Source organism: Chiloscyllium punctatum, chromosome 32 (genome assembly GCF_047496795.1).
Source record: "Chiloscyllium punctatum isolate Juve2018m chromosome 32, sChiPun1.3, whole genome shotgun sequence".
NCBI lineage: Eukaryota > Metazoa > Chordata > Chondrichthyes > Orectolobiformes > Hemiscylliidae > Chiloscyllium > Chiloscyllium punctatum.
The window spans coordinates 42722297-42749202 of NC_092770.1; the positions used below are offsets into that span (position 1 = coordinate 42722297).

Here is a 26906-nt window from a genome sequence, read left to right on the forward strand (position 1 = left end):
AGTGTAAGAGAGTGTGTGTGTGTGTGTGTGTGTGTAGTGAGTGCAGAGTGTCTTAAGTCTGTGAGGGGGTGCATGTGTGAGTGTGTGTGTCTATAAGGGTGTGTGTGGGTGTCTGTGTGCGCGTCTGTGTGTACCTGTGTCCGTATGTATGTGAGAGTGTGTGTGTGTGTGTGTGTGTAGGAATATCTGTGTGTGTGTGTAGTGCAATGGTGATCACCTGTAATGTGATTTGAACCCAAGGTCCCAGTTGAGGCCCTCCCTATGGCTATCAGCCTCTGCTCAGCCACTTTCCTCTGCTGCCTGTCCTGAAGTCCACCTTGGAGGATGGTCACCCGAAGGTCCGAGGCTGAATGGCCTGGACCACTGAAGTGTTCCCCAACTGGGAGGGAACCTTCCTGTCTGTTGATTGTTGTGCGGTGCCCATTCATCCGTTGTCGTAGCCTTTGCTCGGTTTCCCCAATGTACCATGCCTCCGGGCATCCTTGCCTGCAAAGTATAAGGTAGACAACATTGGCTGAGTCACATGAGTACCTGCCATGTACAAGGTGGGAGGTGTTCCCACGCGTAACAGTGGTATCTATGTCCACAATCTGACACGTCTTGCAGCGTCCACCGTGACAGGGTTGTATTGAGTTGTCCTAAGAGCTGGGCAATGATCTGTTTGAGGTTTGGCGGTTGTTTAAAAGCAAGTAGTGGAGGTGTGGGGAAGGTCTTGGTGAGGTGCTCATCCTCATTGATAGTGTGTTGCAGGTCACGAAGAACATGGCATAATTTTTCAGCCCCTGGAAAGTACTGAACAACGAAGGGTACCCTGTCAGTTGCAGCCCGTGTCTGTCTCCTGAGGAGGTCATTAGAGTTCCTTGCTGTGGCACGTCGGAACTGGCGGTCAATGAGTTGAGCGTCGTAACCCGTTCTTATCGGTGTATCCTTGAGTACTTCCAGGTGTCCGTCACGTTCCTCCTCATCTGAGCAGATCCAGTGTATGCGTAGGACTTGTCCATAGGGAATGGCTGTTTTAATAGGTTTTGGGTGGAAGCTGGAGAAGTGTAGCATTGTGAGGTTGTCTGTGGGTTTGCAGTAGAGTGTGGTGCTGAGGTGTCCGTCCTTGATGGAGACGCACGTGTCTAAGAATGAGGCAGACAGTCAAGAGTAGTCCATGGTGAATTTGATGGTGGGATGAAACTTGTTGATGTCACTGTGTAGTTTTTATCAGTGACTCCTCACCATGGGTCCAGAGAAGAAAATGTCATCAATGTATCTGGTGTACAATGTTGGTTGGAGATCCTAAATAGAGAAGAAATCTTGTTTGAACCTGTGCATAAAAATGTTGGCATATTGGAGTGCAAATTTGGTCGCCATGGCTGTTCCATGTGTCTGGACGAAGAATTGGTTGTCAAAGGTGAAGACGTTATGATCGAGGATAAAGCAGATGAGTGGTTGGAGACTGGCAGTTGTTGGTGTTGAGTACTGAGGCTGTTGCCGCAATGCCATTCTTGTGGGGGATGCTGGTGTAGAGTGCGGAAACATCCATTGTGACGAGGAATATTCCTGATTCGACTGGTCCGTGGGTGCTGAGTTTCTGTAAGAAATCCGTAGTGTCACGACAGAAGCTGGAGATCCCCTGTACAATAGGTTTCAAGATCCCTTCCACATAGCCAGAGAGATTCTCACATAGGGTTCCATTGCCCGACACGATGGGACGTCCCGGTGTGTTGGCTTTGTCAACCGGGACCTTGGGTTCATGTTACATTACAGGTGATCACCATTGCAATACACACACAGATATTCCTACACACACACAGACACCGGTACACACAGACCCGCACACAGATACCCACACACACTCCCACAATCATCCCCTCACAGAATTAAGACACTCCACACACACACACACACACACACACACACACACACACACACACACACACACATATACACAAAACCACCACCCCAGACAGACACACACGCAGACAAAGACCCACATTTTGTGGGGTGACTTTGTACTTGCAGAGTTACATTGCACTTTGCTCAAAAACTGCATACATTCATGTAGAACTCCGAGCTCAAAAACTGCATGAATTTATGTAAAACTCTGTTATCTCACTTTTTAGATTAGAATCAATCTAAACATCAGGTCATAGACAGAGAACACAGGGGACTAACACCTTCAACATATTGTCTAGCTATCACCATTGTTTACAGCTAACCAGAGAATGCAACTTTTAAAAATAGGTTTTGTGATTTACACATGAAAGAAGTGAAACCATCACTGTATTCTAACAGATGAAAGGTTTAACAGACAACCAATTGTTCAATGTATAATTTCAGTTACATCACACTGCAAATTTTTGCTATAAATTATGTGTTACGATCGAGCCCTCCACTATCACCTGATGAAGGAGCGTCGCTGCGAAAGTTAGTGTGCTTCCAATTAAACCTGTTGGACTATAACCTGGTGTTGTGTGATTTTTAACTTAGCCCTGATTAAGGCATTGTAAATGTTCATTTTATTGCAGGGCCATATATCCTTGCAATCTGTTAACTATTTGACTGATTCACCACTTTGCTTAAGGATTTCAAGTGATAGTTTTACTGTGAATTTCAGTTGATTTCTAATTTTTTCCATACTAATTCAATACCATTCATTACATAATGCAAACATCACATTTTCTTTAAAGGAAGTGTCAAAATTGAACTGAATTTGCCATTCATCCAAACAATTTCATAAGGAATCTGAATTATTTTCCAATTTTTTTAACCACACCATCACTCTACCATATTCTGGTGTTAGCAAATTCTATACATCAGTTCATATCAGCTAGTTCAAAAGAGAGTCACTAGGTTGATTCCTAGAATGAAGGGACTGAATTATCAACAATGGCTAAAAAGGTTAGTATTTCATTCACTGGAGTTCAGAAGAATTACCGTGATCTTATTGAAACATTCAAGATTCTGAATGGACTTGACAGGATAGATTCAAAAAGTATGGCACTGGAAAAGCACAGCAAGTTAGGCAGCATCCGAGGAGCATGAGAGCATGTTGGATGAAGAGCTTATGCCCCAAATGTCAAACTCTCTTGATCCTCAGATGCTGCCTGACATGCTGTGCTTTTCCAGCACCACACTTCTCGACTCTGACACTCCAGCATCTGCTGTCCTCACTCTCTCCTTGACAGGGTAGATGTTGAGGAGAAGTTTCCAAAAGGTAGAATCACTAACAAAGGGGCATAGCTGCAAAATAAGGAGACACTTATTTAAAACTGAGACATGAAGGGATTTCTTCTCCCAGAATGTAGTGAATATCAGGAATTCTCTAGCAAAGAGAGATGTGGTGGCTAAATCATGGAGAATACTTAAAGAGGGGCCACACTAGTTTTTGAAATCAAGGAATTGAGGCCTGGAGCAGATCAGTCATGATTTTATGGAATGGTGTGGCAAGTTTTAGGGGCTGAATGATCCTATTTCTGATTCTTGCATTCTTTCCAGCACAACTCTATTTTAATTTGGGATTTTAATAATGTCCAACATTTTTTATTCATATCAAGAGTAACTCAAATACACTTCTGGAAAACAGTAATTCACTCAGGCTATTTTGTTTCAACCTCCCTGCCATTTTTAGATGTAACCTTCTCTTTTGACATGGTCAGATATTTTCAGCATAAGACTGAGAATCATTAGTTGTGCTGAGCTTCTGTTCTGTTTGCAGTTCCAGTTTAAAAAAAATAAAATTAAAATGAAGATCCTCTCAGAGCTCTTGGAAACCTAAAAAGGGAGACAAGAAAATACTCTTTGGTCCAACAAAACTACCTGAAACTGTGCTTCCTATATAAACCAATCTCCCAATGTGCCGTGCAGTATTCTGGAAGAAGCAAGAGAGAGGGATGAAATTTTTAAAAATCACTGGTTAATTTAGGCAAAAGACTGTAACTCCATTTCTGACAAAAGCTGAAGTTCTTATCATCTTCCACTCCTTTAGAAAATGAATTATGTGAAACCATTCATTGACAATGTAATAATGTTGGATTGAAGCCTAATTTCTGGAGCATTGTACACAGGCCTTTAAAGGCCTCACCCAAGATCAAAATGCTTCATATTAATAGTTTGATCTTGGAGTAGGATAAAAGATCGGCACAACATCGAGAGCCGAAGGGCCTGTACTATGCTGTACTGTTCTATGTTCTAATAAATAAATAAATATCCCCCAAAAGACTCTACAGAGAAAAAAAAGCAGCCCACACAGCCTTATTAAACAAGATCAATCTGTCCAGCATAGACAAATGCAGTCTAAACTACGTTAAAAATCACAACACCAGGTTATAGTCCAACAGGTTTCATTGGAAGCACACTAGCTTTCGGAGCGACGCTCCTTCATCAGGTGATAGTGGAGGGCTCGATCGTAACACAGAATTTATAGCAAAAATTTGCTATAAATTCTGTTAAGATTGAGCCCTCCACTGGCATCTCCAAATCAGTCTAAACTACAGTATGGTTAGATCGGACAGTGAAAGGAGCACCCACATCTCCAGTGCTGTTATTGAACAGTAACAACGAAGGGAGGAGAAATCAATGCTGCAGGCAACCTGCCATAGGAAGTAATCACCGAGCAAGGACACGTATTCAAGCATCTCAGCCCCAGCAAAAGTTTACTGCAGGGGTAACAATGTGTCAGGCAGCAATGGCAGTCAGGAAGCTTCAGCCAAACCTCCAGCTGTCAGACAGCTTTCAACCTTCACATACCTGTTTTTCAAGTTGTGCAATAGACTGCAATAAAAACTATTTCTCTTTAAAAGCATAGAAGTTTTATGAAATTTCCTCATAACCCTTACCCTATTCCTCTCTTTTCCATCTCCAACAGAGACATACACAAACCCTTTACAGTGCTCAGTGAAGATCTGAGACACTTTTCCACTCTTAAAATGGAGTTCCAGTGGAGAAGGCTTTGAAAACCCCTGGTCTACTGCGGCAATTTCTAATCTCAGGATGCTATTGTACCACCAGTCATGATCAGCAAGTACTGACACTCAAGGGTCAGTGGAAATACGGAGACTGATTAACTGGCAACTCAGTTTAGCCCTGGAAATGTGCTCAACACAATAAATTAGGCTGCATTCTTAATAGTTATGCAACTTGTGAAGTCAATAATGCTGGGTTATTTAGGAGATACTGAAAATCTGTGTTGAGCACAGCCACAGAACATGGCCAATTGCCCCATAATGTCCACACTGGCTCCTCAAATGAGAATCATCAACTAATCTCTTGTCTTTAACCTACATTCCTGCTCACTATTTCTAACTAAATAATCATCAAATGCTCAATCAAATGTCTCAACTGAACCTGGTTATGATTAATTTATACAGGGAACTGGTGAGGCTGCAACTGGAGTCATCCATACTGGTCACCGTAGCTATGGAAGGATTTCAGTTCAGAGAAGTTTTACGAGACTCATACCTGGATTAGCTTCTGAGGAAAGGCAAGACAGGCTAGGTCTGTATCCTCTGGAAGTTAGAAGAGTCAGAGGTAATGTAATTTGGACATAGATGATCCTGAGGGGATTTAACTGAGGGACTGTTGAAAGGATGATTCTTTTTGCAGGAGAATCTAGAACTGGGAGTCATAGTTTAAGACTAAGGAGTCCCCCATTCAAGACAGAGATGAGAAAACATATTTTCTCTCAGACAGTTGAGAGTCTTTGAAATCCCCTTCCTGAAAAGGCAGTGGTTGCAGTTAGATAAACTATTGATTACCAAGAGGGTTGAAAAATTAATCAGCAATATGCAGAAATGTAGAGTTAAGATGAGCCATGATCTCACTGAATGACGGACCAGACTCCAAGGGTTGAGTGACCTACACTTGTTCCTTGTTCATAAGTTCATGCAAAAAGATTTAATTCAAGCAGTTACAATATCACAACTAGACTTGTTAGTGAAATGAATTAAAACTTCTTGGCTAAGTGTTCAACTGGCATCAGATCACACACAAGAACTTCCAACAAATTCTTATGATTGGCTGGAATTCTCCAGGGCTCTTTCAGCCTGCACTGGTTACTTATTTGGGGCTATAACCCAAATAAAAGATGGGGGACATTGCTTACTGATGACATTGCTATTTAGCTATCCCTCAGAAATACATCAGCAAAGGCTCGGCCAAAGATTGATTATCCACAGGATGTCAATGGTGAATTTTATTTAACCTCACTAAACTATTAGCTGAAGAAACTAGTGCATAAAGAATAGCATGAGGATCAAACACCACTGTCAGATAATAAACTTGTTGCACATAATATTTTAGGATAATGTGGCTTGGACCCAGAACACAGTTGTTGCCAGGACATGAACCAGAGATGCATGGAAAGTGACAATTCCCAGAGCTGCCTTCAAATTATTCAAAGCCCATCTGTCAAACCCTGGAATATTTAACTCACTGCATAGCTCAGCCTGACCAGAAATCAAGAATTTGCAAACAATCCCAAAGCAATTAATAAATAAACCATCAGCTAAGCTTCACTGGCTCTAGGTATCAGTTGTGGCTCAGAGGATAGTATTCTCATCTCATAAACACAGAAATTGAGAGTGGGGCCCATGTTTAGATTGAAAGCCTAAGTGCACTATGAATCAAATTGAAAAATGTGTTGTTGGAAAAGCGCAACAGGTCAGGCAGCATGCAAGGAGCAGGAGAATCGATGTTTCGGGCATGAGCCCTTCTTCAGGAATCATTCCTGATGTTTCGGCTTATGCCCGAAACATCGATTCTCCTGCTCCTTGGATGCTGCCTGACCTGTGCTTTTCCAGCAACACATTTTTTCAGCTCTGATCTCCAGCATCTGCAGTCCTCACTTTCTCCTATGAATCAAATTGCCCTATCTGTTTGATAAGGCCAGTGGCTGAGACTGGCAGTGGAAGCCTGGGAAAATACTAAGCACTGCAAGTGTAAGTGCCACCCCAGGTATCTAAGGAGAGTCTAGGTGAATTCCCAAGTGCTGTGGCACACTTTGGTTTAGACTCAAGAGAGGTGACGGAATCCTCTAAGCTCTGTAGTATATGTGTGAACTCTTGGATAGAAATGAAAATAGAACAGTGAATACTCTTTTTACTTTTTTTCACATGATACTGACATTACTTGGTAGACCACCACTTGTTGGCCACTTCTAACTGCATGAGGAAATGTCAACAAATCACTTGGAGCTGCTGCAGTCCACATGGTAATAGCACACATAATGACAATTGTTGGTTGAAGTACTAAGAGTTAATGGTCTCCTAATATTAAAACATCATCCCAAAGCAAACTACAAAATACAGATCACTCACAGGACAACCAGATGAGGTATATGAAAGGGTGGGAAAGTGAAAAGGAAAGCATGTTTTTAATATAAAAACAGCCAACTGATTGATCTCTCTCTATTCTATCAAATGATCGGCAACCAACATTTAATCATCTTCTTTCCTTATGACAAGAAGGTAGCTTGTAATTCAGTAACTAACCATACGTACACAGGAGATTTGGAAATCATTGCAGACAAATAGGATCGGCAATCCTCCAAAATGTTCCAGGAATTAAAGATCAATTTCTTGGTTAATGCTGTGGGCAACTCAGGGGAAAATTATACAGTCAATTTAAAAAGTGTTCCTTGTTACAAAATCAAAGGCAGAACAAGATGTTATTTCAAAACAAATAACTTGCATTTCTATAGCAATTTCCACATTCATCTACTGCCTCAAAGTTCCTTATGGCCAACAAACTTTTCTGAAAGAATAGATGCTACTGTAGCAACTAAATTGCCTACAGTAAACTCCCACAAACAAGCAATGTGATAATGGCCAGATATTCTGGTTTTTTTGCTGTAATATTCATTGAACAATAAATATTGGCCAGTACGTTGAAGATCCCCACCCCGTTCTCCCTTGAAATGCTCAGAATCTTTCGAACCCACCTGAGCAGACAGACTGAGCCTCAGTTTAACCTCTCACCTCTGACAGTGCAGTGCTTACTGTGGACTGCAATGGATTGGCAACGGTGATTGTTGTGCTCAATCCCAGAGGCCCAAATTGCCTAACCAAGTAATGAAGTCTCTTAGCAATAGAAAATAAGTTGAGGGAACACCTTAAGCATGGAAATGTCAGTCAACCAACTGTAGGAGAATGTGCATGGGAAGACTGAGGACTTTGCAATTTAAATTCAAAACAAAACCATTTATTTTTGTTTAAAATCTTGTTGAGGTCACATTTATAGAAAAATATTTCCAGTTCTGATCATCTTGCAGTGTGAAGTATATGGAAGTTTTCTCTAAAGGTTGGATTTTCATTAGAACAGGAAAGAAAACAGGGATGTATCACAGATGCAAAGGTGTGTGTCTGTGTGTTTGTGCACGTGTGTGAAAGAGAGAAAGAGATGAGAGATGGAGAAACAGAATGTCCCTACTACTAGGGAAGGCAGGAGAGATTAAAAGACAAATAGGGACTACAGTACAAGACAAAAAGGGAAAGATAATGATACAATAAATAAACAAAATGGTGCATCTGGAGGAGGTAAGAGTGACAAAATTACAAACAATTGTCATCTGAAAACAATTCATTATGTGTAATGATAAATAGGGAATAGATAGGATTAGGGTTAAGGCCTGAAATTGTTGAATAGTATGTTGAGTTTGTAGGTTACAATTCACCTAATCAAAAGATAAAGTATTGTTCCTCTAACAACATGTTGAGTCATTGCAACACATCAAAAGGCAGGCATGAGAGATTCAAAACAGGGATAAGTCAGAAAACTCAAAACAACTGACATTTAGAAGATCACTGTCATGCTTGGTGACTGAGTGGAGGCATTGTACAAAGAGATTGGTGAGATCCTACATGGATGTACAATGTAAAGGTGACTACATCACGTGACGAATAAGGCATACAAAATTGAAAGTACAAGTACATTGCAGTTTATCTAAAATGCATTCTTGGAGGCTTGGGCGGAGAGATCAGAGGTAGTAAAACAACAGTTGTTTCATTTCTTGTACTTGAATTGAATCTTTTACAATATAAAATGTAAAATCCTCAAGATTAGACTTTGAAAACAATTAATTTTGGACTTTTGAGCAGCCAAGACCTTAACTGCTCCACTTCTGGTGACCATGCAGTTAGCTGCCAGGATCTGCACTTCGGGAGTTCACAGTCCAAGCCTCTCTACCTCCTTTAAGCCACTCCCTGAAACTTAAATCTTTGACGATGCTTTTGGACAACTGCCCAAATATCTCATTATGTCACTTTCAAATTTTGCTTTACAACGCCACAAAGCACGCAAGGCATTTTATTACCTTAAAGACAATATATAAATATAAGCTGTTTATGTTGTGCACTATTAAACTGGTATGGAAGCCCCAAATTTCAATTTCTAGTCTGTTACAACTTAGTTTGCACAGGATTTGCTGTATTGTCTTGGGAGCAGGAAAAGTTAGTCAGGGATCTTGTTCCTGATTACTATTTCAAGACACAGATGGAATGTGCACACATGGGATGCTCCAATTTAGGAAAGGATCAAATTGGATATGATACACTTACCAAGGTCAAACAGTCAATTCCTACCAAACCCTCGTTAGAGTTTGGAAATTTCTAACAATTACAGATGGTAGTGGTTTTACTAAAGTGATATTGACTGCAAACACCAGATGGAATTTGCAAATGGAAATGGTCTCTGTGCAGAAAGCTGTCTGACCTGTGCCAGCCCCCTGAAAGTGCAATTCACCCAGAACCATTCCTCGGTCTTTCCCCTATATCTCTGCAAAGATATATTTCCTTTCAAATAACTATCCAATTCCGTTTTAAATGCCTCAATTACCATGTCTCTATCATACTCTTAGTGTGTTTCAAATTCCAATTAGTCACTCCATGAAAATGTTCCTCAAGTCGCTTTTGCTAATTAGTTTATTTATGTCACCTTGTTTTCTATTCTCCATTAGGAACAAATTTTTCCCATATCTTCTCCGTCCAAATTCCTCACGATTTTGAATACATCCATTAAAGCTCCTCTTCATGCATCATCAAGGGCCAAAGGGCCTGACTGCACTGTAATGTTCTATGTTCATCTTCATCTTTCCATGGGGGAGAGCCCCTGCTTCTTCAATCTATGTCACTGAAACTCCTAAGACCTTTCTTGTGAATGCTTTCTGCACCCTGTAATAAGGCCGTCACTTCTTTCCTAAGCATGGTGTCCAGAACTGAATGCAATACATGTCTACATTGAACCAATGTGTTAGACAGTTGAACTAAACTTTCTTGCTTTTGTACTGTTATGCTTCTATCGGTAAAGCCCAGGCTGTCATGTACTATATTAAATCACTCAACCTTTCCTGCTATCTTTGATTATGTATGCACATGCAAAATCAGATCCTTCTTTTCTTGCACCCCTTTTAGAACTATTGATTTTGTACCATCCTTCCATGATCCTTACACCAACAGGAAGCACTTCACATTTGTCTGAATTGCAGTTAATCTGCTAATTGTTTGCTGAATTCCACCACCCTAGCTATGTCATTTTGAAGTTCCCACCCTATCCTCTTCATGGTTCATGGTTCTTCCAAGTTTCATATTGCAGCAAATGTGGAAATGGTGTCCTGTATACCAAGGTCGAAGTCATCTATATACATCAGGAACAGGGAGGCTTCTAACATTGATTGCTGGGGAATTCCATTATAAATCTTCTTCCAATCTTTTATGTGTTTTATTAGCATACAGCTCTCAGAAAAGTAGTAAGGTTCTCAATCTTACTCTGTATAGCTAGCTAGCAGCCAGCCTGTTAACTATTCGGTTGGACATGCTAGCTGTCAGTCAGTACATTGACCAGTCAACTAAGCACTTAACAAAATGGAGATGGTAGTAAGCACTTTACCCAAAGTATGCATGCTAGTTTGAGATGTCAAATTGTGTTATTTTTATTGTTAATAAACTTCCAGACATCTGCCTCAATAAGAACCCAAGTCTCCATGGTACATGTTAACATAAACAAAATCGCATCACGTTATGGTAGCTGTAACTTGGCACTAGAAGCTAGTCACAGGAAGTTGGTACTGCAGGCTGGGAAAATGACAGAAGCAGCAGTTGTGAAAAGCTCTTTTCTTCACAGTCACCCATCATCTGTCAGACTCACAGCAGATATCAGATCCACCAAGCTAGACTGAAAGGTACACCTGCACTGAAACACAGGAATCATAACGAAGAACAGTTGTGAGTATACTCCCTCTCTCTAGAAAAAAAAAGGGCAATTTATAAGAAGCCCAAGACAGTTCCGATTTGGTAAACAATCCTCAAACCAAGTATAGCCCAGAACATTCTACTTAAAGGACTACCTGTGCACGGTTGTTATTCGTTTCTGACATTTTCTTTTCTTTGTCAATGGCACTAAATCAGTAAAAAAAAGGCCGTACGACATCACCCTGATACTTTTTGATATGAGTGTCACAAACAGATACTGTTCAGCTATTTCTTTTAAAAACAATATATATGAGAAAGCAGCAGCCTCTAAAGCAGGAACAAGGAGAGAAACAAAAGCATAGAAGCCAACAAAATAAGGGAATCATTACAATTGCAAAAATATGTCATGTGTACTGGCCATTTTAAAGAGCACAAAGTGGTGCAGTAAAAATGAAAAGTGAACATCTGAACATGGATTGGATTCCAATGACACTGTATCAGAAATTTACAGCCTTCACTTCAAAGGTCAACAAATAGCTGATAAAGAAAGGCAAGCAGTCAAAGTTCTTACCACTTTGGGAAATGAAAGATTGTGAAGATTAAAATTCTTCAATATGTCAAGTGATCCATAAGAAGGGTCACAGTCTAAGGATACTTGGTAGGCCATTTAAAACAGATGAAGAGAAAATGATTCATACAGAAAGGAGTGAACCTTTGGAATTCTTGCCACAGAAAGCAGCTGAGGCCAAATGTTTGGAAGATTAGTTTAAGTTTTAATCAACTTCAGGATACAGAGACTTAAGTTGATGTCATACTAGCAACAGCGATGTAAAGATATTGACAAGGGTGCAGAATGTGATCTCATTTAAGTTAACTGAGCTAAAAGGCTTATGGGACTGATCAATCTTTATGAAAGGCATTTCTGGACAAAACCCAAGGGTTATACCATCAACGCACTGCTACGTGGAGGATGCAAATTCACAGCAATTGGAGCAGGGCAGCAACATCGGCAGGGGCATGATTCTGCAACATTCATTGCAGTCACCAATAGGATCAGCAATACATGCAAATTTTGCAGGAAATGTAGACTGCCTCATCTGCCAGAAAAGCATCCAGCATTTTGTGACATATGTAAGCTATGTTCTACAACTGGACAGTGTGTTAAAATGTATAAAGCCAAGTACTCGGAGAAACCCAAAGTGCAAGACACAGTTCCACAGAAACATGTGACAAAAAGCCAACCAAGGCACAATGTCAAAGGCATTTCCAAACTTTGATCCACACCATGCAAGCATGACATAAACAACAGAAAACCGCGTTACATGTCACTCTGCCAATGTTGTATTCAGGTTGCTATTGTCCTTCTGGTTGCACAAACTCTGACTTTATTCAAGCCTGTTTTGCAGCACTTTGGAAATTCATGTACATCACAACAATAATACTGCGTCCAGCAATCTCTCCGATGCACATTAAAAGAATCCAAGTAAACTTGATATAATCTGCCCAAATACACATTGACAATGCAAATTAGTTGTGGAAAGCCAAAATGACCCTTCATTTCTAAGAATAATAGGGTGGTTATGGTCGGGGATTTTAACTTTCCAAACATTGACTGGGACTGCCATAGTGTTAAAGGTTTAGATGGAGAGGAATTTCTTTATGCGTACAAGACAATTTTCTGATTCAGTATGTGGATGTGCCTACTAGAAAAGGTGCAAAACTTGACCTACTCTTGGGAAATAAGGCAGGGCAGGTGACTGGGTGTCAGTGGGGAAGGACTTTGGGGCCAGCGACCATAATTCTATTCAGATCTAAAAGTTGAAGTTCTAAATTGGAGAAAGGCCAATTTTGACGGTATTAGGCAAGAACTTTCAAAAGCTGATTGGAGGCAGATGTTCATAGTTAAAGGGACGACTGGAAAATGGGAAGCCTTCAGAAATGAGATAACAAGAACCCAGAGAAAGTATATTCCTGTCAGGGTGAAAGGTGAGGCTGGTAGGGAAAGGGAATGCTGGGTGACTAAAGAAATTGAGGGTTTGGTTAAGAAAAAGAAGGAAGCATATGTAAGGTATAGACAGGATAGATCGAGTGAATCCTTAGAAAAGTATAAAGGAAGTAGGAGGGAAATCAGGAGGACAAAAAGGGGACATGAGACAGCTTTGGCAAACAGAATTAAGGAGAATCCAAAGGGCTTTTACAAATATATTAAGGATAAAAGGGTTACTAGGGAGAGAATAGGCCCCCTCAAAGATCAGCAAGGCGGCCTTTGTGTGGAGCCACAGAAAATGGGGGATATACTAAATGAATATTTTGCACCAGTATTTACTGTGGAAAGGGATATAGAAGATATAGACTGTAGGGAAATAGATGGTGACATTTTGCAAAATGTCCAGATTACAGAGGAGGAAGTGCTGGATGTCTTGAAATGGTTAAAGGTGGATACATCCCCAGGACCGGATCAGATGTACCCGAGAACTCTGTGGGAAGCCAAAGAAGTGATTGCTGAGCCTCTTGCTGAGATATCTGTATCATTGATAGTCACATGTGAGGTGCCGGAAGACTGGAGGTTGGCAAACGTGGTGCCAATGTTTAAGAAGGGCAGTAAAGACAAGCCAAGGAACTATAGACCAGTGAGCCTGACCTCGGTGGTAGGCATGTTGTCGGAGGGAATCCTGAGGGACAGGATATACATGTATTTGGAAAGGCAAGGACTGATTAAGGATAGTAAACATGGCTTTGTGCGTGGAAAATCATGTCTCACAAACTTGATTGAGTTTTTTGAAGTAACAAAGAAGATTGATGAGGGCAGAGCAGTAGATGTGATCTATATGGACTTCAATAAGGCGTTCGACAAGGTTCCCCACGGGAGACTGATTAGCAAGGTTAGATCTCATGGAATACAAGGAGAACTAGCCATTTGGATACAGAACTGGCTCAAAGGTAGAAGACAGAGGGTGGTGGTGGCGGCGGATTGTTTTTCAGACTGGAGGCCTGTGACCAGTGGAGTGCCACAAAGATAGGTGCTGGGCCCTCTACTTTCTGTCATTTACATAAATGATTTGGATGCGAACACAAGAGTTAGTTTGCAGATGACACCAAAGTTGGAGGTGTAATGGACAGCGAAGAGGGTTACGTCAGATTATAACAGGATCTGGACCAGATGGGCCAATGGGCTGAGAAGTGGCAGATGGAGTTTAATTCAGATAAATGCAAGATGCTACATTTTGGGAAAGCAAATCTTAGCAGGACGTATACACTTAATGGTAAGGTCCTAGTGGGTGTTGCTGAACAAAGAGACCTTGGAGTGCAGGTTCATAGCTCCTTGAAAGTGGAGTTGCAGGTAGATAGGATAGAGAAGGCGGCGTTTGATATACTTTCCTTTATTGGTCAGAATATTAAGTACAGAAGTAGGGAGTCATGTTGCGGCTGTACAGGACATTGGTTAGGCCACTGTTGGAATATTGCGTGCAATTCTGGTCTCCTTCCTATCGGAGGATTTGAGATATAGGGAGAGGCTGAACACGCTGGGGCTGTTTTCCCTGGTGTGTTGGGGGCTGAGGGGTGACCTCATAGAGGTTTACAAAATTATGAGGGGCATGGATAGGGTAAATAGGCAAAGTCTTTTCCCTGGGGTTGGGGAGTCCAGAACTAGAAGGCATAGGTTTAGGGTGAGAGGGGAAAGATATAAAAGAGACCTAAGGGGCAACCTTTTCACGCAGAGGGTGGTGCCTGTATGGAATGAGCTGCTAGAGGATGTGGTGGAGGCTGGTACAATTGCAACATTTAAGTGGCATTTGGATGGGTACATGAATAGGAAGGGTTTGGAGGGATATGGGCCAGGTGCTGGCAGGTGGGACTAGATTGGGTTAGGATATCTGGTTGGCATGGACAGGTTGGGCCGAAGGGTCTGTTTCCATGCTGTACATCTCTATGACTAAGTATAGAGCATCATTCCAACATTGAAACAAACTGGAAACATTTTACTTCGGCCTCAGTAGGCACCTACCACCTCAAAATAACTATTATAGAACTACATGTCTAGGCATAAATTTTACCACTGATTACATAAACACCTCCTGAGTACTCACCTCTTATCTCACAAATATGTTTTATACAAACACAACTGCTAAACTTTATTTTATCTTTAGCAGTACAGCTAAACATGTTAAGTAATGGCCATCTCCAACACTGATTTGACATCACTGAATGCTCCATTGGCAACATCTTAGGGTTACCATTGACAGAAATTGAACTGGACCAGTCATACAAATACAGTGCCCACAAGAGCAGGTCAGACAGAGGTTAGGAATTCTATGGCTGTCCCCAGTGCGTGGCCATCATCTATAAAAGTACAAGTTAAGGGTGTGATGGAATATTCATCACTTGCCCAGATAAATGTAGCTCCATTCATATGCAAGAAATTCGGTACCGTTTAGGACAAAGCAACATGTTTGACTGGAACCCCACCCACCACCTATAGCACTGTATCACTTTCCCACCCCGTCACACTGGCAGCAGCATGTGCCATTTTGAAGGTGCCCTGCATTAACACTCAAATCCTCTTTCAACACTACGTTCCATTTGCACAACTCTATCACCTAGAAGGACAAATGCAGTAGGTGCATGTCAAAACCAGCACCAAGTATTCCTCTAAGCAACACATCATCTTAACTTTGAATTATCCTTCACCGTCACCCGATCAAAACTGATAAGCTCCCTACACCCCAAGTACTGCAGTTTATTACCACTTTCCCCAAGGCATTTAGGGGTAGGCGATAAATGCTGGTCTTGTCATGCTGCATGTAACTGAAAAATATTATCTTTTTGTGTCTCATAAAAAATTATACAACTGCATCTAGTTGGGGATTGGGTGATGTGGCACTAAAGGAAAAAATTGTTTTGTTGTAAAGCTATTATGCTTTAGGGCTAGTTTGAGAAGCCAGCTGAACATTTCCTGCCTGTCAACTTTGAAAATTTGTCTTCAACATTCCACAGAACCCCAATACAATGACAAACAGCTGCAGGACACAGTTATGTTTCAACAGGGTTTCTGATTACATTCGAGCTCAAAGTTTTCCTCCCTGCCCAATCCCAAAGTCAATCTATTGGATGAATACACAAACATTTCAATATACCTGACCCTGCTAATGATGAACTCAAGCTGAGAAATATGTTATCTCTTTGTCCCCTGTTCCAATGTACTCCGAAGCAGTTGAATTTTATAAAAAGAGCAAATTTAGTCAGGAGCTCATACAATTATAAGTACAAGAAATCAGGTTTAAATAATGTTAATATTCATTATTTTCCCAAGTCTACACTGTATCCTGATTTAAGATACAACTGAAGGATCTCTCCTGGTTCAAAGTTTGTGAGAAGATTTGTAGCTCGGGTGCTCGTTGTTGTGGTTCTGTTCATTGAGCTGGGAATTTGTGTTGCAGATGTTTCGTCCCCTGTCTAGGTGACATCCTCAGTGCTTGGGAGCCTCCTGTGAAGCGCTTCTGTGCTGTTTCCTCCGGCATTTATAGTGGTTTGAATCTGCCGCTTCCGGTTGTCAGTTCCAGCTGTCTGCTGCAGTGGCCGGTATATTGGGTCCAGGTCGATGTGCTTATTGATTGAATCTGTGGATGAGTGCCATGCCTCTAGGAATTCCCTGGCTGTTCTCTGTTTGGCTTGTCCTTTAATAGTAGTGTTGTCCCAGTCGAACTCATGTTGCTTGTCATCTGAGTGTGTGGCTACTAAGGATAGCTGGTCATGTCATTTCGTGGCTAGTTGGTGTTCATGGATGCAGACCGTTAGCTGTCTTCCTGTTTGTCCTATGCAGTGTTTTGTGCGGTCCTTGCATGGGATTTTGTACACTACATTGGTTTTGCTCATGCTGGGTATCGGGTCCTTCGGCCTGGTGAGCTGTTGTCGGAGAGTGGCTGTTGGTTTGTGTGCTGTTATGAGTCCTAGTGGTCGCAGTAGTCTGGCTGTCAGTTCGGAAATGTTTTTGATGTATGGTAGTGTGGCTAGTCCTTTGGGTTGTGGCATGTCCTCGTTCCGTTGTCTTTCCCTTAGGCATCTGTTGATGAAATTGCGAGGGTATCAGTTTTTGGCGAATACCTCTTTTTGCAGTTCTGGTGTACTGCAGTGTGTTGTGGCCCTTTTGAACAGTGTCTTAATGCAACTTCTTTTGTGTGTGTTGGGGTGGTTGCTTTCGTAGTTCAGGACTTGGTCTGTGTGTGTGGCTTTCCTGTATACCTTTGTGGTGAATTCTCGGTTTGGTGTTCTCTGTATTATCACGTCTAGGAATGGGAGTTGGTTGTCCTTTTCTTCCTCTCTAGTGAATAGAGGTCACTGCAGCGGACATCTGGAACTGACAACCGGAAGCGGCAGGTACAAACCACTATAAATGCTGGAGAAAACATCACAGAAGCGCTTCACAGGAGGCTCCCAAGCACTGAGGATGTCACCTAGACAGGGGATGAAACGTCTGCAACACAAATTCCCAGCTCGGCGAACAGAACCACAACATTTCTCCTGGTTAAAATAAAGTATCATTGGGCTAAGGAAAGAAATATGAGAAAGGTAAATTAAGGTATGCTGTTTTGGAAAATGTAGACAGTGATGGATTCTCAGGGGAGCGTATCACGCACAGCCAAGTTTCTGGTATTGAGACTGGCTCTAATGGAACAGGGCGTACGTCGGCTTACAGGAGATCAATTGTGTTAGGGGATTCTGTAGTCCGAGGTACAGACAGACATTTCTGTGGCCAGCAGAGAGAAAGCAGAATGGTGTGTTGTTTCCCTGGTGCCAGGATCAAGGATGTCTCAAAGAGGGTGCAGAATGTTCTCATGGGGGAGAGGGGCCAGCAAGAGGTCATTGTCCACATTGGAACCAACGATATAGGAAGGGAAAAGGTTGAGATTCTGAAGGGAGATTACAGAGAATTAGGCAGAAATTTAAAAAGGATGTCTTCAAGGGTAGTAATATCTGGATTACTCCCAGTGCTATGAGCTAGTGAGGGCAGGAATAGGAGGATAGAGCAGATGAATGCATGGCTGAGGAGCTGGTGTATGGGAGAAGGATTCACATTTTTGGATCATTGGAATCTCTTTTGGGTAGAAGTGACCTGTACAAGAAGGACGGATTGCACCTAAATTGGAAGGGGACTAATATACTGGCAGGGAAATTTGCTAGAACTGCTTGGGAGGATTTAAACTAGTAAGGTGGGGGGGGGGGGGGGGGGGGGGGGGGGGGGGAGAACCCAGGGAGGTAGAGAGGAAAGAGATCAATCTGAGACTGGTACAGTTGAGAACAGAAGTGAGTCAAACAGTCAGGGCAGGCAGGGACAAGGTAGGACTAATACATTAAACTGCATTTATTTCAATGCAAGGGGCCTAAAAGGAAGGCAGATAAACTCAGGGCATAGTTAGAAACATGGGACTGGGATATCATAGCAAGTACAGAAACATGGCTCAGGGATGGGCAGGACTGGCAGCTTAATGTTCCAGGATACAAATGCTAAAGGAAGGATAGAAAGGGAGGCGAGAGAGGAGGGGGAGTGGCATTTTTGATAAGGGATAGCATTACAGCTGTGCTGAGGGAGGTTATTCCCAGGTCTGTTTCCTTGCTGTACATCTCTATGACTCTAAAAGTAAAAGATGTACCATTATATTGGGCACATGATGTTTACTGTAATCTGTCATACAAATCCATTAGCTCTAATGACATTTGTGATAATGTTCCCAATACAAATACAAAAGGTGAATAATGATGTACTTCACACTTTAAGCTACTGACAACGTAAAAGAACAGTGGAAAAGTAAGCCTTACTCTGAAGCTGCCAGTCTTCCATTTTGTTTTAAATCAATCACTGTGGAGATGGGACAATAATCCAGAATTTCACCATGATTTTACTTCAACTTGCAACCTCAGATGATTTCCCTTACATCATATAAAACACACATTTGTCTTATTCTGTCCTACAACTATAAATTCTGTTGACTTTTGTGATAATGTTCCCAATACTATTGAGCAAAACAATTCACATAATTACAATACTTTATATGAAACATATGCCAAATTGTCCATGGCCACTACAACTCAACAGGTAGTGGTTAATGTGAAATGAACAATTACATTAAATATCAATTTGCCTGCACATTTTGTGCGGAACAGTTTCAAACATAGGTGATTCTCTCAAGCTGATATCCATTAAAAACTGCAGATAGTAAACCAAGATAATTTTCATCTTTAAAAGCTTTTATTTGCACAAGACCTTCAATGTAAATGGAAAAAAAGTCACCCCACTGAGATGAGATTATAGAGGAGAGAGCCAGGAAGAGAAGTCCAGGATATGTGTAATAATTGTGCATTATTTGGGTTTATTTGTGAAGTGTATTCTGAACTTTAACCTGTCCAATCATTGTGAAAGCTGCAATTATTTTGCAGCAACAGGCAACCCAATCCATTAGTGTGTGATGCCAAAGAATGATGACACCAAAATGCTCTCCTTCAATTCCCCACATCATGAATCTCTGTTCTCAGCCAGCTTGTGAGCCAGAGTCTCACTACGTTTCCATTTCTGTCAGCACAAAAACATTTCATATAGCATTCACTGACTTCAATTCTGCAGCTCAGAGAAAGACCCAACTTCATTTTATATAAATGAAATTCTATTTTTTTAACCAATATTCTCAAACTTTTCTTAAAAGTACTAATTGGCATTTAAATAAACCTCCAGACATAGTTTGAAGTAACCAAATAACCTGTATGTGTTTGAAACAATGAACAGACAAATAACTGACAATCAGAAACAAAAACAGAAATTGCTGGAAAAGCGCAGTAGGTCTGGCAGCATCTGTGGACAGAAATCAGAATTAACATATTGGGTCAAGTGACCCTTCCTCAGAACAGGCTTGTTCCTATGTTGTACATCTCTATGACTACAAAAAGCATCTGAATAGGTACATGAATAGGAAGAGTTTATAAGCATCTGGGCCAAATGCTGCAAATCAGTTTTATGACATGTAGTTGGCAAGGACAAGTTGGACTAAAGGATCTGTTTCAGTGGTGTATAACTCTATGACTCAAATTCCCATTTCCTCATCTACACAAGGTGTTCACTTTTTCAGACAGATTACACATTGAGAGCAGACAAATACTTGAAGGATTTGGAACAGTACTTTGCTTGCAAAATGGCAAACATACTGAACAGTAAAACAGACCTGAAAATATGCAAATCATAAGCAGTGGATTCAATTAGGAGAGAAATTTGCATGAACTCCTAGTTTGGCCATCTTACATAATCACCAGCCTTTCACAGTTAACTGCAGCTCCTCAGCAATGCTAATGATGTGCAATTTCAAAACATGCTGCCAAGGATTTCTGGTTACAGTCATTTTCCATGTTTATACTACAAGGATATTTGCTGCTTTACTGCTGTGCAGTTGAGAATCATTAACAACATATTGGGTCAAAGCAGTCCCCAGTAAGTAGATGATCAATAATGGCTTGTCTGGAAAGAAGTTGCTGGCCAATGCTACAACATTGAAAGGCATGCAGGGAACTAATCATATAGCAGAAGTACACCATTTTAAAAGAAAATCTGTTTTCTTACTTCGTAAGTACTTAAAATTGGCTGACCTACAGACCAGATACAAGATTTTCACAAAGAAAGGTAAGTTCTTTTCAGTGTACCTGAACACTGTACCCTAAACACTGTACCCTAAACACTTGACCCTTAGCCTTTTATGGCATTTCAAATGCTTATCAAATATTTCTTAAATGTCTTGAGGATTCCTGTCTCTACCATCCTTTTAGGTCGTAAGTTCTAAATATCCTGAACTGTTTGGGAGAAAAGATTTTCTTCTCAAATCCCATCTAAATCTCCTGCTCTTTCCCTTAAAACTGTGCGTCAGGTTATTGACTCCGTAACTGACTAAAAGAGTTCTTCCTAACTACCCTATTTATGCCCTTCAGAATGCTGTAAACCTCAATCAGATCCCTCCTCAGATTTCTCTGCTGTAAAGAAACCATCCCCAGCCTACCTAATATCACTTCACAGTTGAATTGTCTCATCCCAGACAACATCCTGATGAATCTCTACTGAACTCTCTTCCTGTAATGTGGTGACCAAGATTGCACAGTATTCCAGATGTGACTAAACTAATGTTGCATACAGCTCTATCGTAACCTCCTTGCTCTTGTATTCAATGCCTTGAATACATGTCCTTATCTACATGTCCTGCTGCCTTCAAGAATCTGTGCACATGCACACTAAGGTCCTTCTGATCTTCTGTGTTTTCAAGGATTCTACCATTCACCACGTACTCCCTTGTTTTGTTAGTCCTCCCACATTTTTGCAGGATTAAATTCCATTTGCCACTGCTCAGCCCATCTGACCAGCCTGTCTGTACAATCCTGTGGTCTAAGGCTTTCCTCCTTGCTATTTACAACACCACCAATTTTGTGTCACCTGAACACATTGAACATACCTCTTATTTACCTGAGCTCTGTTTTTTCTCAAGGATTTGTTTTTGCCTCCAGTTGATTTAACACATAACTGCCTGCGCCTGTATTTATCCCAATCATCACCTCCAATTTGCGGAAGTAACTTTTTCTTCTTTATCTCATTGTGAACATGATTACTAATCCATTTAAAGGCATGTTTATTTTGTTTGAGCTTAGCTAATTTTAGATATTCTTTAATGAAGATTACATTTATGTAGTTTTGTTTTGTTTAAATCTGTGTAGATGGGTCTTTTCTTTGTCGGAAAAGCCCATCTGGTTCACTAATGTCCTTCAGGGAAGGAAATCTGCCATCCTTACCTGGTCTGGCCTTCATGTGACTCCATACCCATAGCAATGTAAGTGACACTTAACTGGGCAATTAGGCATTGACAATAAATGCTGACCTAGCTGGCAATGTCTCTGTCCTGTAAATAGATTTAAAGAAAGGTTCTAATAACTTCATGACAAACCAAAGTATTTTACAAACAATTAAGAGCTTTGATGTGTGGTCACTGTTTTAATATACGAAACACACCAGCCAATTTTCACATGGCAATATGACACTAACTGACTAATTTCCTTTTAAATACAAAATTGACAAACAGATAAACTGACTGTTTTAATATAGTGTCATAACATGTTTTGGATTGCCTAAGAACACAGGCAAAGGTCTAATTTTCCTTTTCAAAAAATGATGTAGTACATAAAGTAGCTTTTGATCCTGGATGTTAATGTTTCACTTGAGCAGCCTCCCAACTTTCTTCATTTAATACCATCAGTATTTCTCTCTGTTCTCTTCTCCCTCATGCTCATCTGGCATCCTATTAGTCTCAACTATTCTTTGTGATAGTGAATTCTCACTCCAAGAAATGTGCAGCATTCCCTCAGTACCATACTGGAGTGTAACACTGAAGTGAAACACGAACACACAACCTTCTGACTCAGGGACAAGCAACCAACCATTCAGCCACATCTTGCATTCTCAACTGAAAGATGCTGAAGGAATTCAGAATGGAAATTGCGATGGCATAGACTTTAAATCCTCCTCAGATTGGAGTAGGGACAGATAGGAGTCTCAATGCTGCTCCTGGCCCATGCCTCTGGCCTCCAACTCATGCCTCTGACCAGAGTGCAGTAGGCCCCTTATTGAGCCATGATACATCTCCCTGCTCTTGGCACTCTTAGATACAAAAGAGGTGCCGGAGGCTTGGAGAATTACAATATTACATCTTTATTCATAAAGAATGCAAAAATAAGTCAAACAACTACAATTAAACTGCAGCAGTGTAAAAGCCTTTAGAAAGGATCATCTAGCTCAAAACTAACACTCTTAGACAAATGTGCATTAAGTAAGGAATTCCAGCGTTGGCAAACTACTAAGGATCAGACAATTCCAATTTATGATTGATTTGCAAAAGGGACAATAGCGACATAAGGAAAAGTTTTTTTTAATACATTAAATGATGAGGGTCTGGAACACACTGCCTGACAAGAGTATGATGGAGACAGATTAAATTGTGGTTTTCAAAAGAAAATTGGATAATTATCTGAAGAGAGAATAGGTGCTAGATAAAGGTAGTGGATTGGGACTCATTGGGTTGCTCTTGCAGAGTTGGCTCAGACAGGTATGGCCAGTAGGCCATCACTGTGTGTTAACTAATCTATAATTTTATTGAAATGAATGTACAAGCATTTCAATGTGTAATGTGAATCATTACCAGAAAGAATATCATGGATCAGCGACCAGGAATGGAAACAATGTCAATGGCGTGATGTTTGCTATGATAGCATGGTTACTTACATAGAAAGCCAGCAATTTCTGGGCGATGAAACACGCACAGCATATGAAAGCCTAGAAACCATTATCCAAGGTACAACATTCTCTCCCTGAAAAAACACATATTTCTATCTCGGTCCTCATTCAAGTAACATTGAATGGCATCATATTGCTTTTTCATTCCAGAGATGGAAACTAAATTTACCAGAAAAAGTTAGGTTTTGTTCATCCAATATAAATATCCCCTTGATAACATGGTCAGATTCAGTTTTTGTCACAAAATCATCTCTGGCACTGGAAAATTACATTTGCAAATATGGAGTCTCATGTTTTTAGTTGGGACAAACATAACTTTAAAACTTTTTTCTTTATGTCCTCCTTCTCAATCTAATGTCAATTGAGATATTCAGACATGCCTGTGACTCATTTTCAATGACATTTGCTTTAATCTTGGTTTGATAATCTGAAGTCATCATGATGCCATACAGCAGCTGTCTCAGAGAAGGTGTGCGCGAGAGAGAGAAAACTGGTGGTGTTTTAACCTGAGGGTCACCATGCCTCAGGCAAGGAGGGTGGGTGGTTGGAGGGGTGAGGGGCAGAGTTGAGAAGGTTCAACCTTCATGGTGACCTTGGCCAATATAGGAATTGAAATCAGCTGTTCGACCAACTGAGCCAACTGACCCCCTTACTCTTCTATTCTTTTTCTTCAACAGTATGAAAGAGATCAGCTGACTGGCCAGACAAATTGTTTAGCCTTGATTAAACCATCATGTGTCCTTGGCAGCCAATAAAAAGCATGGCAAGACCCAGGTCTCATCATAAAAGGTAATGCAGGAACTCTCAAGACATTTAAGAAGTATTTCATTGAGCCACATGAAATGCTGTAGCATCCAAGGCCATGGGCCACACGCTAGCAGATGGGATTGGAATAGATAGCTGTTTGCGGACTGGAGTGGACAAAATGGGCTGAAGGGCCTTTTTGGTGCTGTAATAACTTCACGACTGTGACTATGAATTCTTAACATTTTTAAATGAATCAAGCTAGAGAGTCATCAATTAGATACTGCATACAGTACAACCACTGAAAAGGACACAAACATTCCCTCATGTTCTTACCTTCATTTCCGCTAACAAACAATTCAAAATGGTCCTTAAGGTACTGCTTCATAGGGGCAGACCAGTCAAAGGATTTTAAAACCAGTTAAAAATAAACTCTGAATTGCTATATTTTTCATTCAAAGCAGCCAAAAATAGATAATTTCAACAAGTAAAAAATACTTTAAAAGTATCTAACCTCAGAATGGAGCAAACGGGATGTAGTCACAAAGAAGCAATCCACTGAACAAAGGCAGAACTGAAGTCTTAAGAAGCTATGCAAAATGGATGAAGAAGGGACAGTTACTTCTCTATTTGTTTAGGCAACAGCACGAATTTCAGTCAGGCTAATGTAATGGAATGAATAGAAAACCCTATTCTCTGCTGCAACTACATTCCAATGCACAGTACATCATGGTGCAGTTGTGAGCTAAAAAAAAAAATGTCTGGCAACGGTAGACATATTCTGTAACACAGTCACATTTGTGGAATTCAATTTAACTACTCTTCCTTAAAGGCATTTAAAATGACTCTGATAGTTCCACCAAATCAGGACTGTATTGTGTGTGTAGGCCTATGAGAATATACAGTCTGTCACAATTACCACCAGTCTCCATTCAAAACTTTTGATACAAAGAAAACAAACCTAAAAAAAAAAATTGGTAACCAAGTTTTTGCATGGATCGGTTTTAAGTTTTTACTTCAAAATACTTTTTAACCTGTTAAAAATAAAACAATAACAGAACAATCAATAATTAAGGATGCTACCAGCATTTTACAAAATATAAGGCAAAATCAGAATCCATAATTCACATGTGAGAACAAGCAACTTTGTTAACAATGGCTATTCCCTCCTAACAGCCAATTCTGGATGAAAATGTTTCTCAGGGAGATTTATTTCAAGGTAGAATAGAAAATGTTTCCAAAGCAAATTCATTTGTAAATAATGACTAAAAATGCATCTTATCACATTCAAACAATTACCATCAGGTTTGGGAATCAAACTAACCAGGAGTGTGCAAAAAATGTAAGTGCCAATTCTAGGCATGAAATTTTGTTAAAAGCAGAGTTAAAGAACACAACTTGCGTTAGGACAAGAATAAGTTATTTAAATCTATCTATTCTCAACCTCACTTAGACTACTTGGACGTTGCTCAAGAAATGCCACCAACTTAAATGTATTCATAATTTCAGTTATGACATGATAAAATTAGATCAGTAAAGGATCAGAAACCTGAAGCAAGGATTTAAATTAATTTAAGAAAAGTATCAAAGATAGCTCAAGATGAAAAGGTGATTATTATCTTTCCTGCAACATGTAGAATCATAGAATCACAGAACCATACAGTGCAGCAAAGGCCCTTCAGCTAATTGAGTCTGCACTGATGCATGAGAAACACCTGAACTTCGATCTAATCCCATTTGCTAGCACTTGACTTAAAGCTTGAATGTTATGATATACCAAGTGCTCATCCTGGTACATTTTAAAGGATGTGATGCAACTCGCCTCTACATTCCCAGGCTACACATTTCAGACCGTCACCACACTCTCTGGGTAAAAAAGATTTTACTCTTATCCCTCCTAAACCTCCTGCCTCTCAGTTTGAATCTGTGTTCCCTTGTGACTGGCCCTTCAACTACAGGGAATAACTGCTCCTTATCCACTCTGTCCATGTCCCTCAATGTCAAACACCTCAATCAGATCACCCCTCAGTCTTCTCTGCTCAACAAAAACAACCCAAGCCTATCCAACCTTTCCTCATAATTTAAATTTTCCAACCCAGGCAGCATCCTGGTGAAGCTCCTCTGCATCCCCTTTCAGTGCAATGTTATCCATCCTGTAATATGGCAACCAGAACTGCACACAGTACTCAAGCTGTGCTCTCACCAAAGTTCTATGCAACTCCAACATGACTTCCCTGCTTTTGTTATCTATGCTTCAATTGATAAAGGCAAGTGTCTGATGTGCCTTTTCACCACCCTACTAACAAGCCCTTCCACCTTCAGAGATCTATGGACAAACACTCCCAGGTCCCTTTGTTCCACAAAATTGCCTCGTGTCATGCTGTTCATTGAATACTTCCTTGTCAAATTAATCCTTCCAATGAGCATGTGTTTTGTCATCAGCTATTAACACAATCAGAAATTTGCAATTATAAAAAACTGACTCTGCTCCAGTATTCTGATCTGAATTTCCACGCTATGACAGTGATTTCTAGCTCTTCTTGCTTTTATTTCAGATTTTCAGCATCAATGTCTTGCTTTTAATTCCAAAGAGATTGTCTAGAGCTGTTGGTTTTATCTCTCTTTTCCCTGAAGCAAACTAACTAAATTGGTGTAATATTTCTCTAACTGCAAACACACTGTGC

At 40.6% G+C, this 26906-nt stretch overlaps 1 protein-coding gene across 2 annotated transcripts in view; it reads right to left on the reverse strand.

Annotated features, from left to right (window-relative positions):
• b4galnt3b (beta-1,4-N-acetyl-galactosaminyl transferase 3b) overlaps positions 1-26906 on the reverse strand; it is a 199931-nt gene that overhangs the window by 136128 nt on the left and 36897 nt on the right. The window contains exon 2 of one of the 2 annotated variants that reach the window (XM_072552184.1): positions 24737-24812. The exons of the other annotated variant lie outside the window; for it this stretch is intronic. The gene's annotated coding sequence lies outside the window, so the exon portion shown is untranslated. The remainder of the gene's footprint in view (positions 1-24736; positions 24813-26906) is intronic. 2 annotated transcript variants of the gene reach the window in all.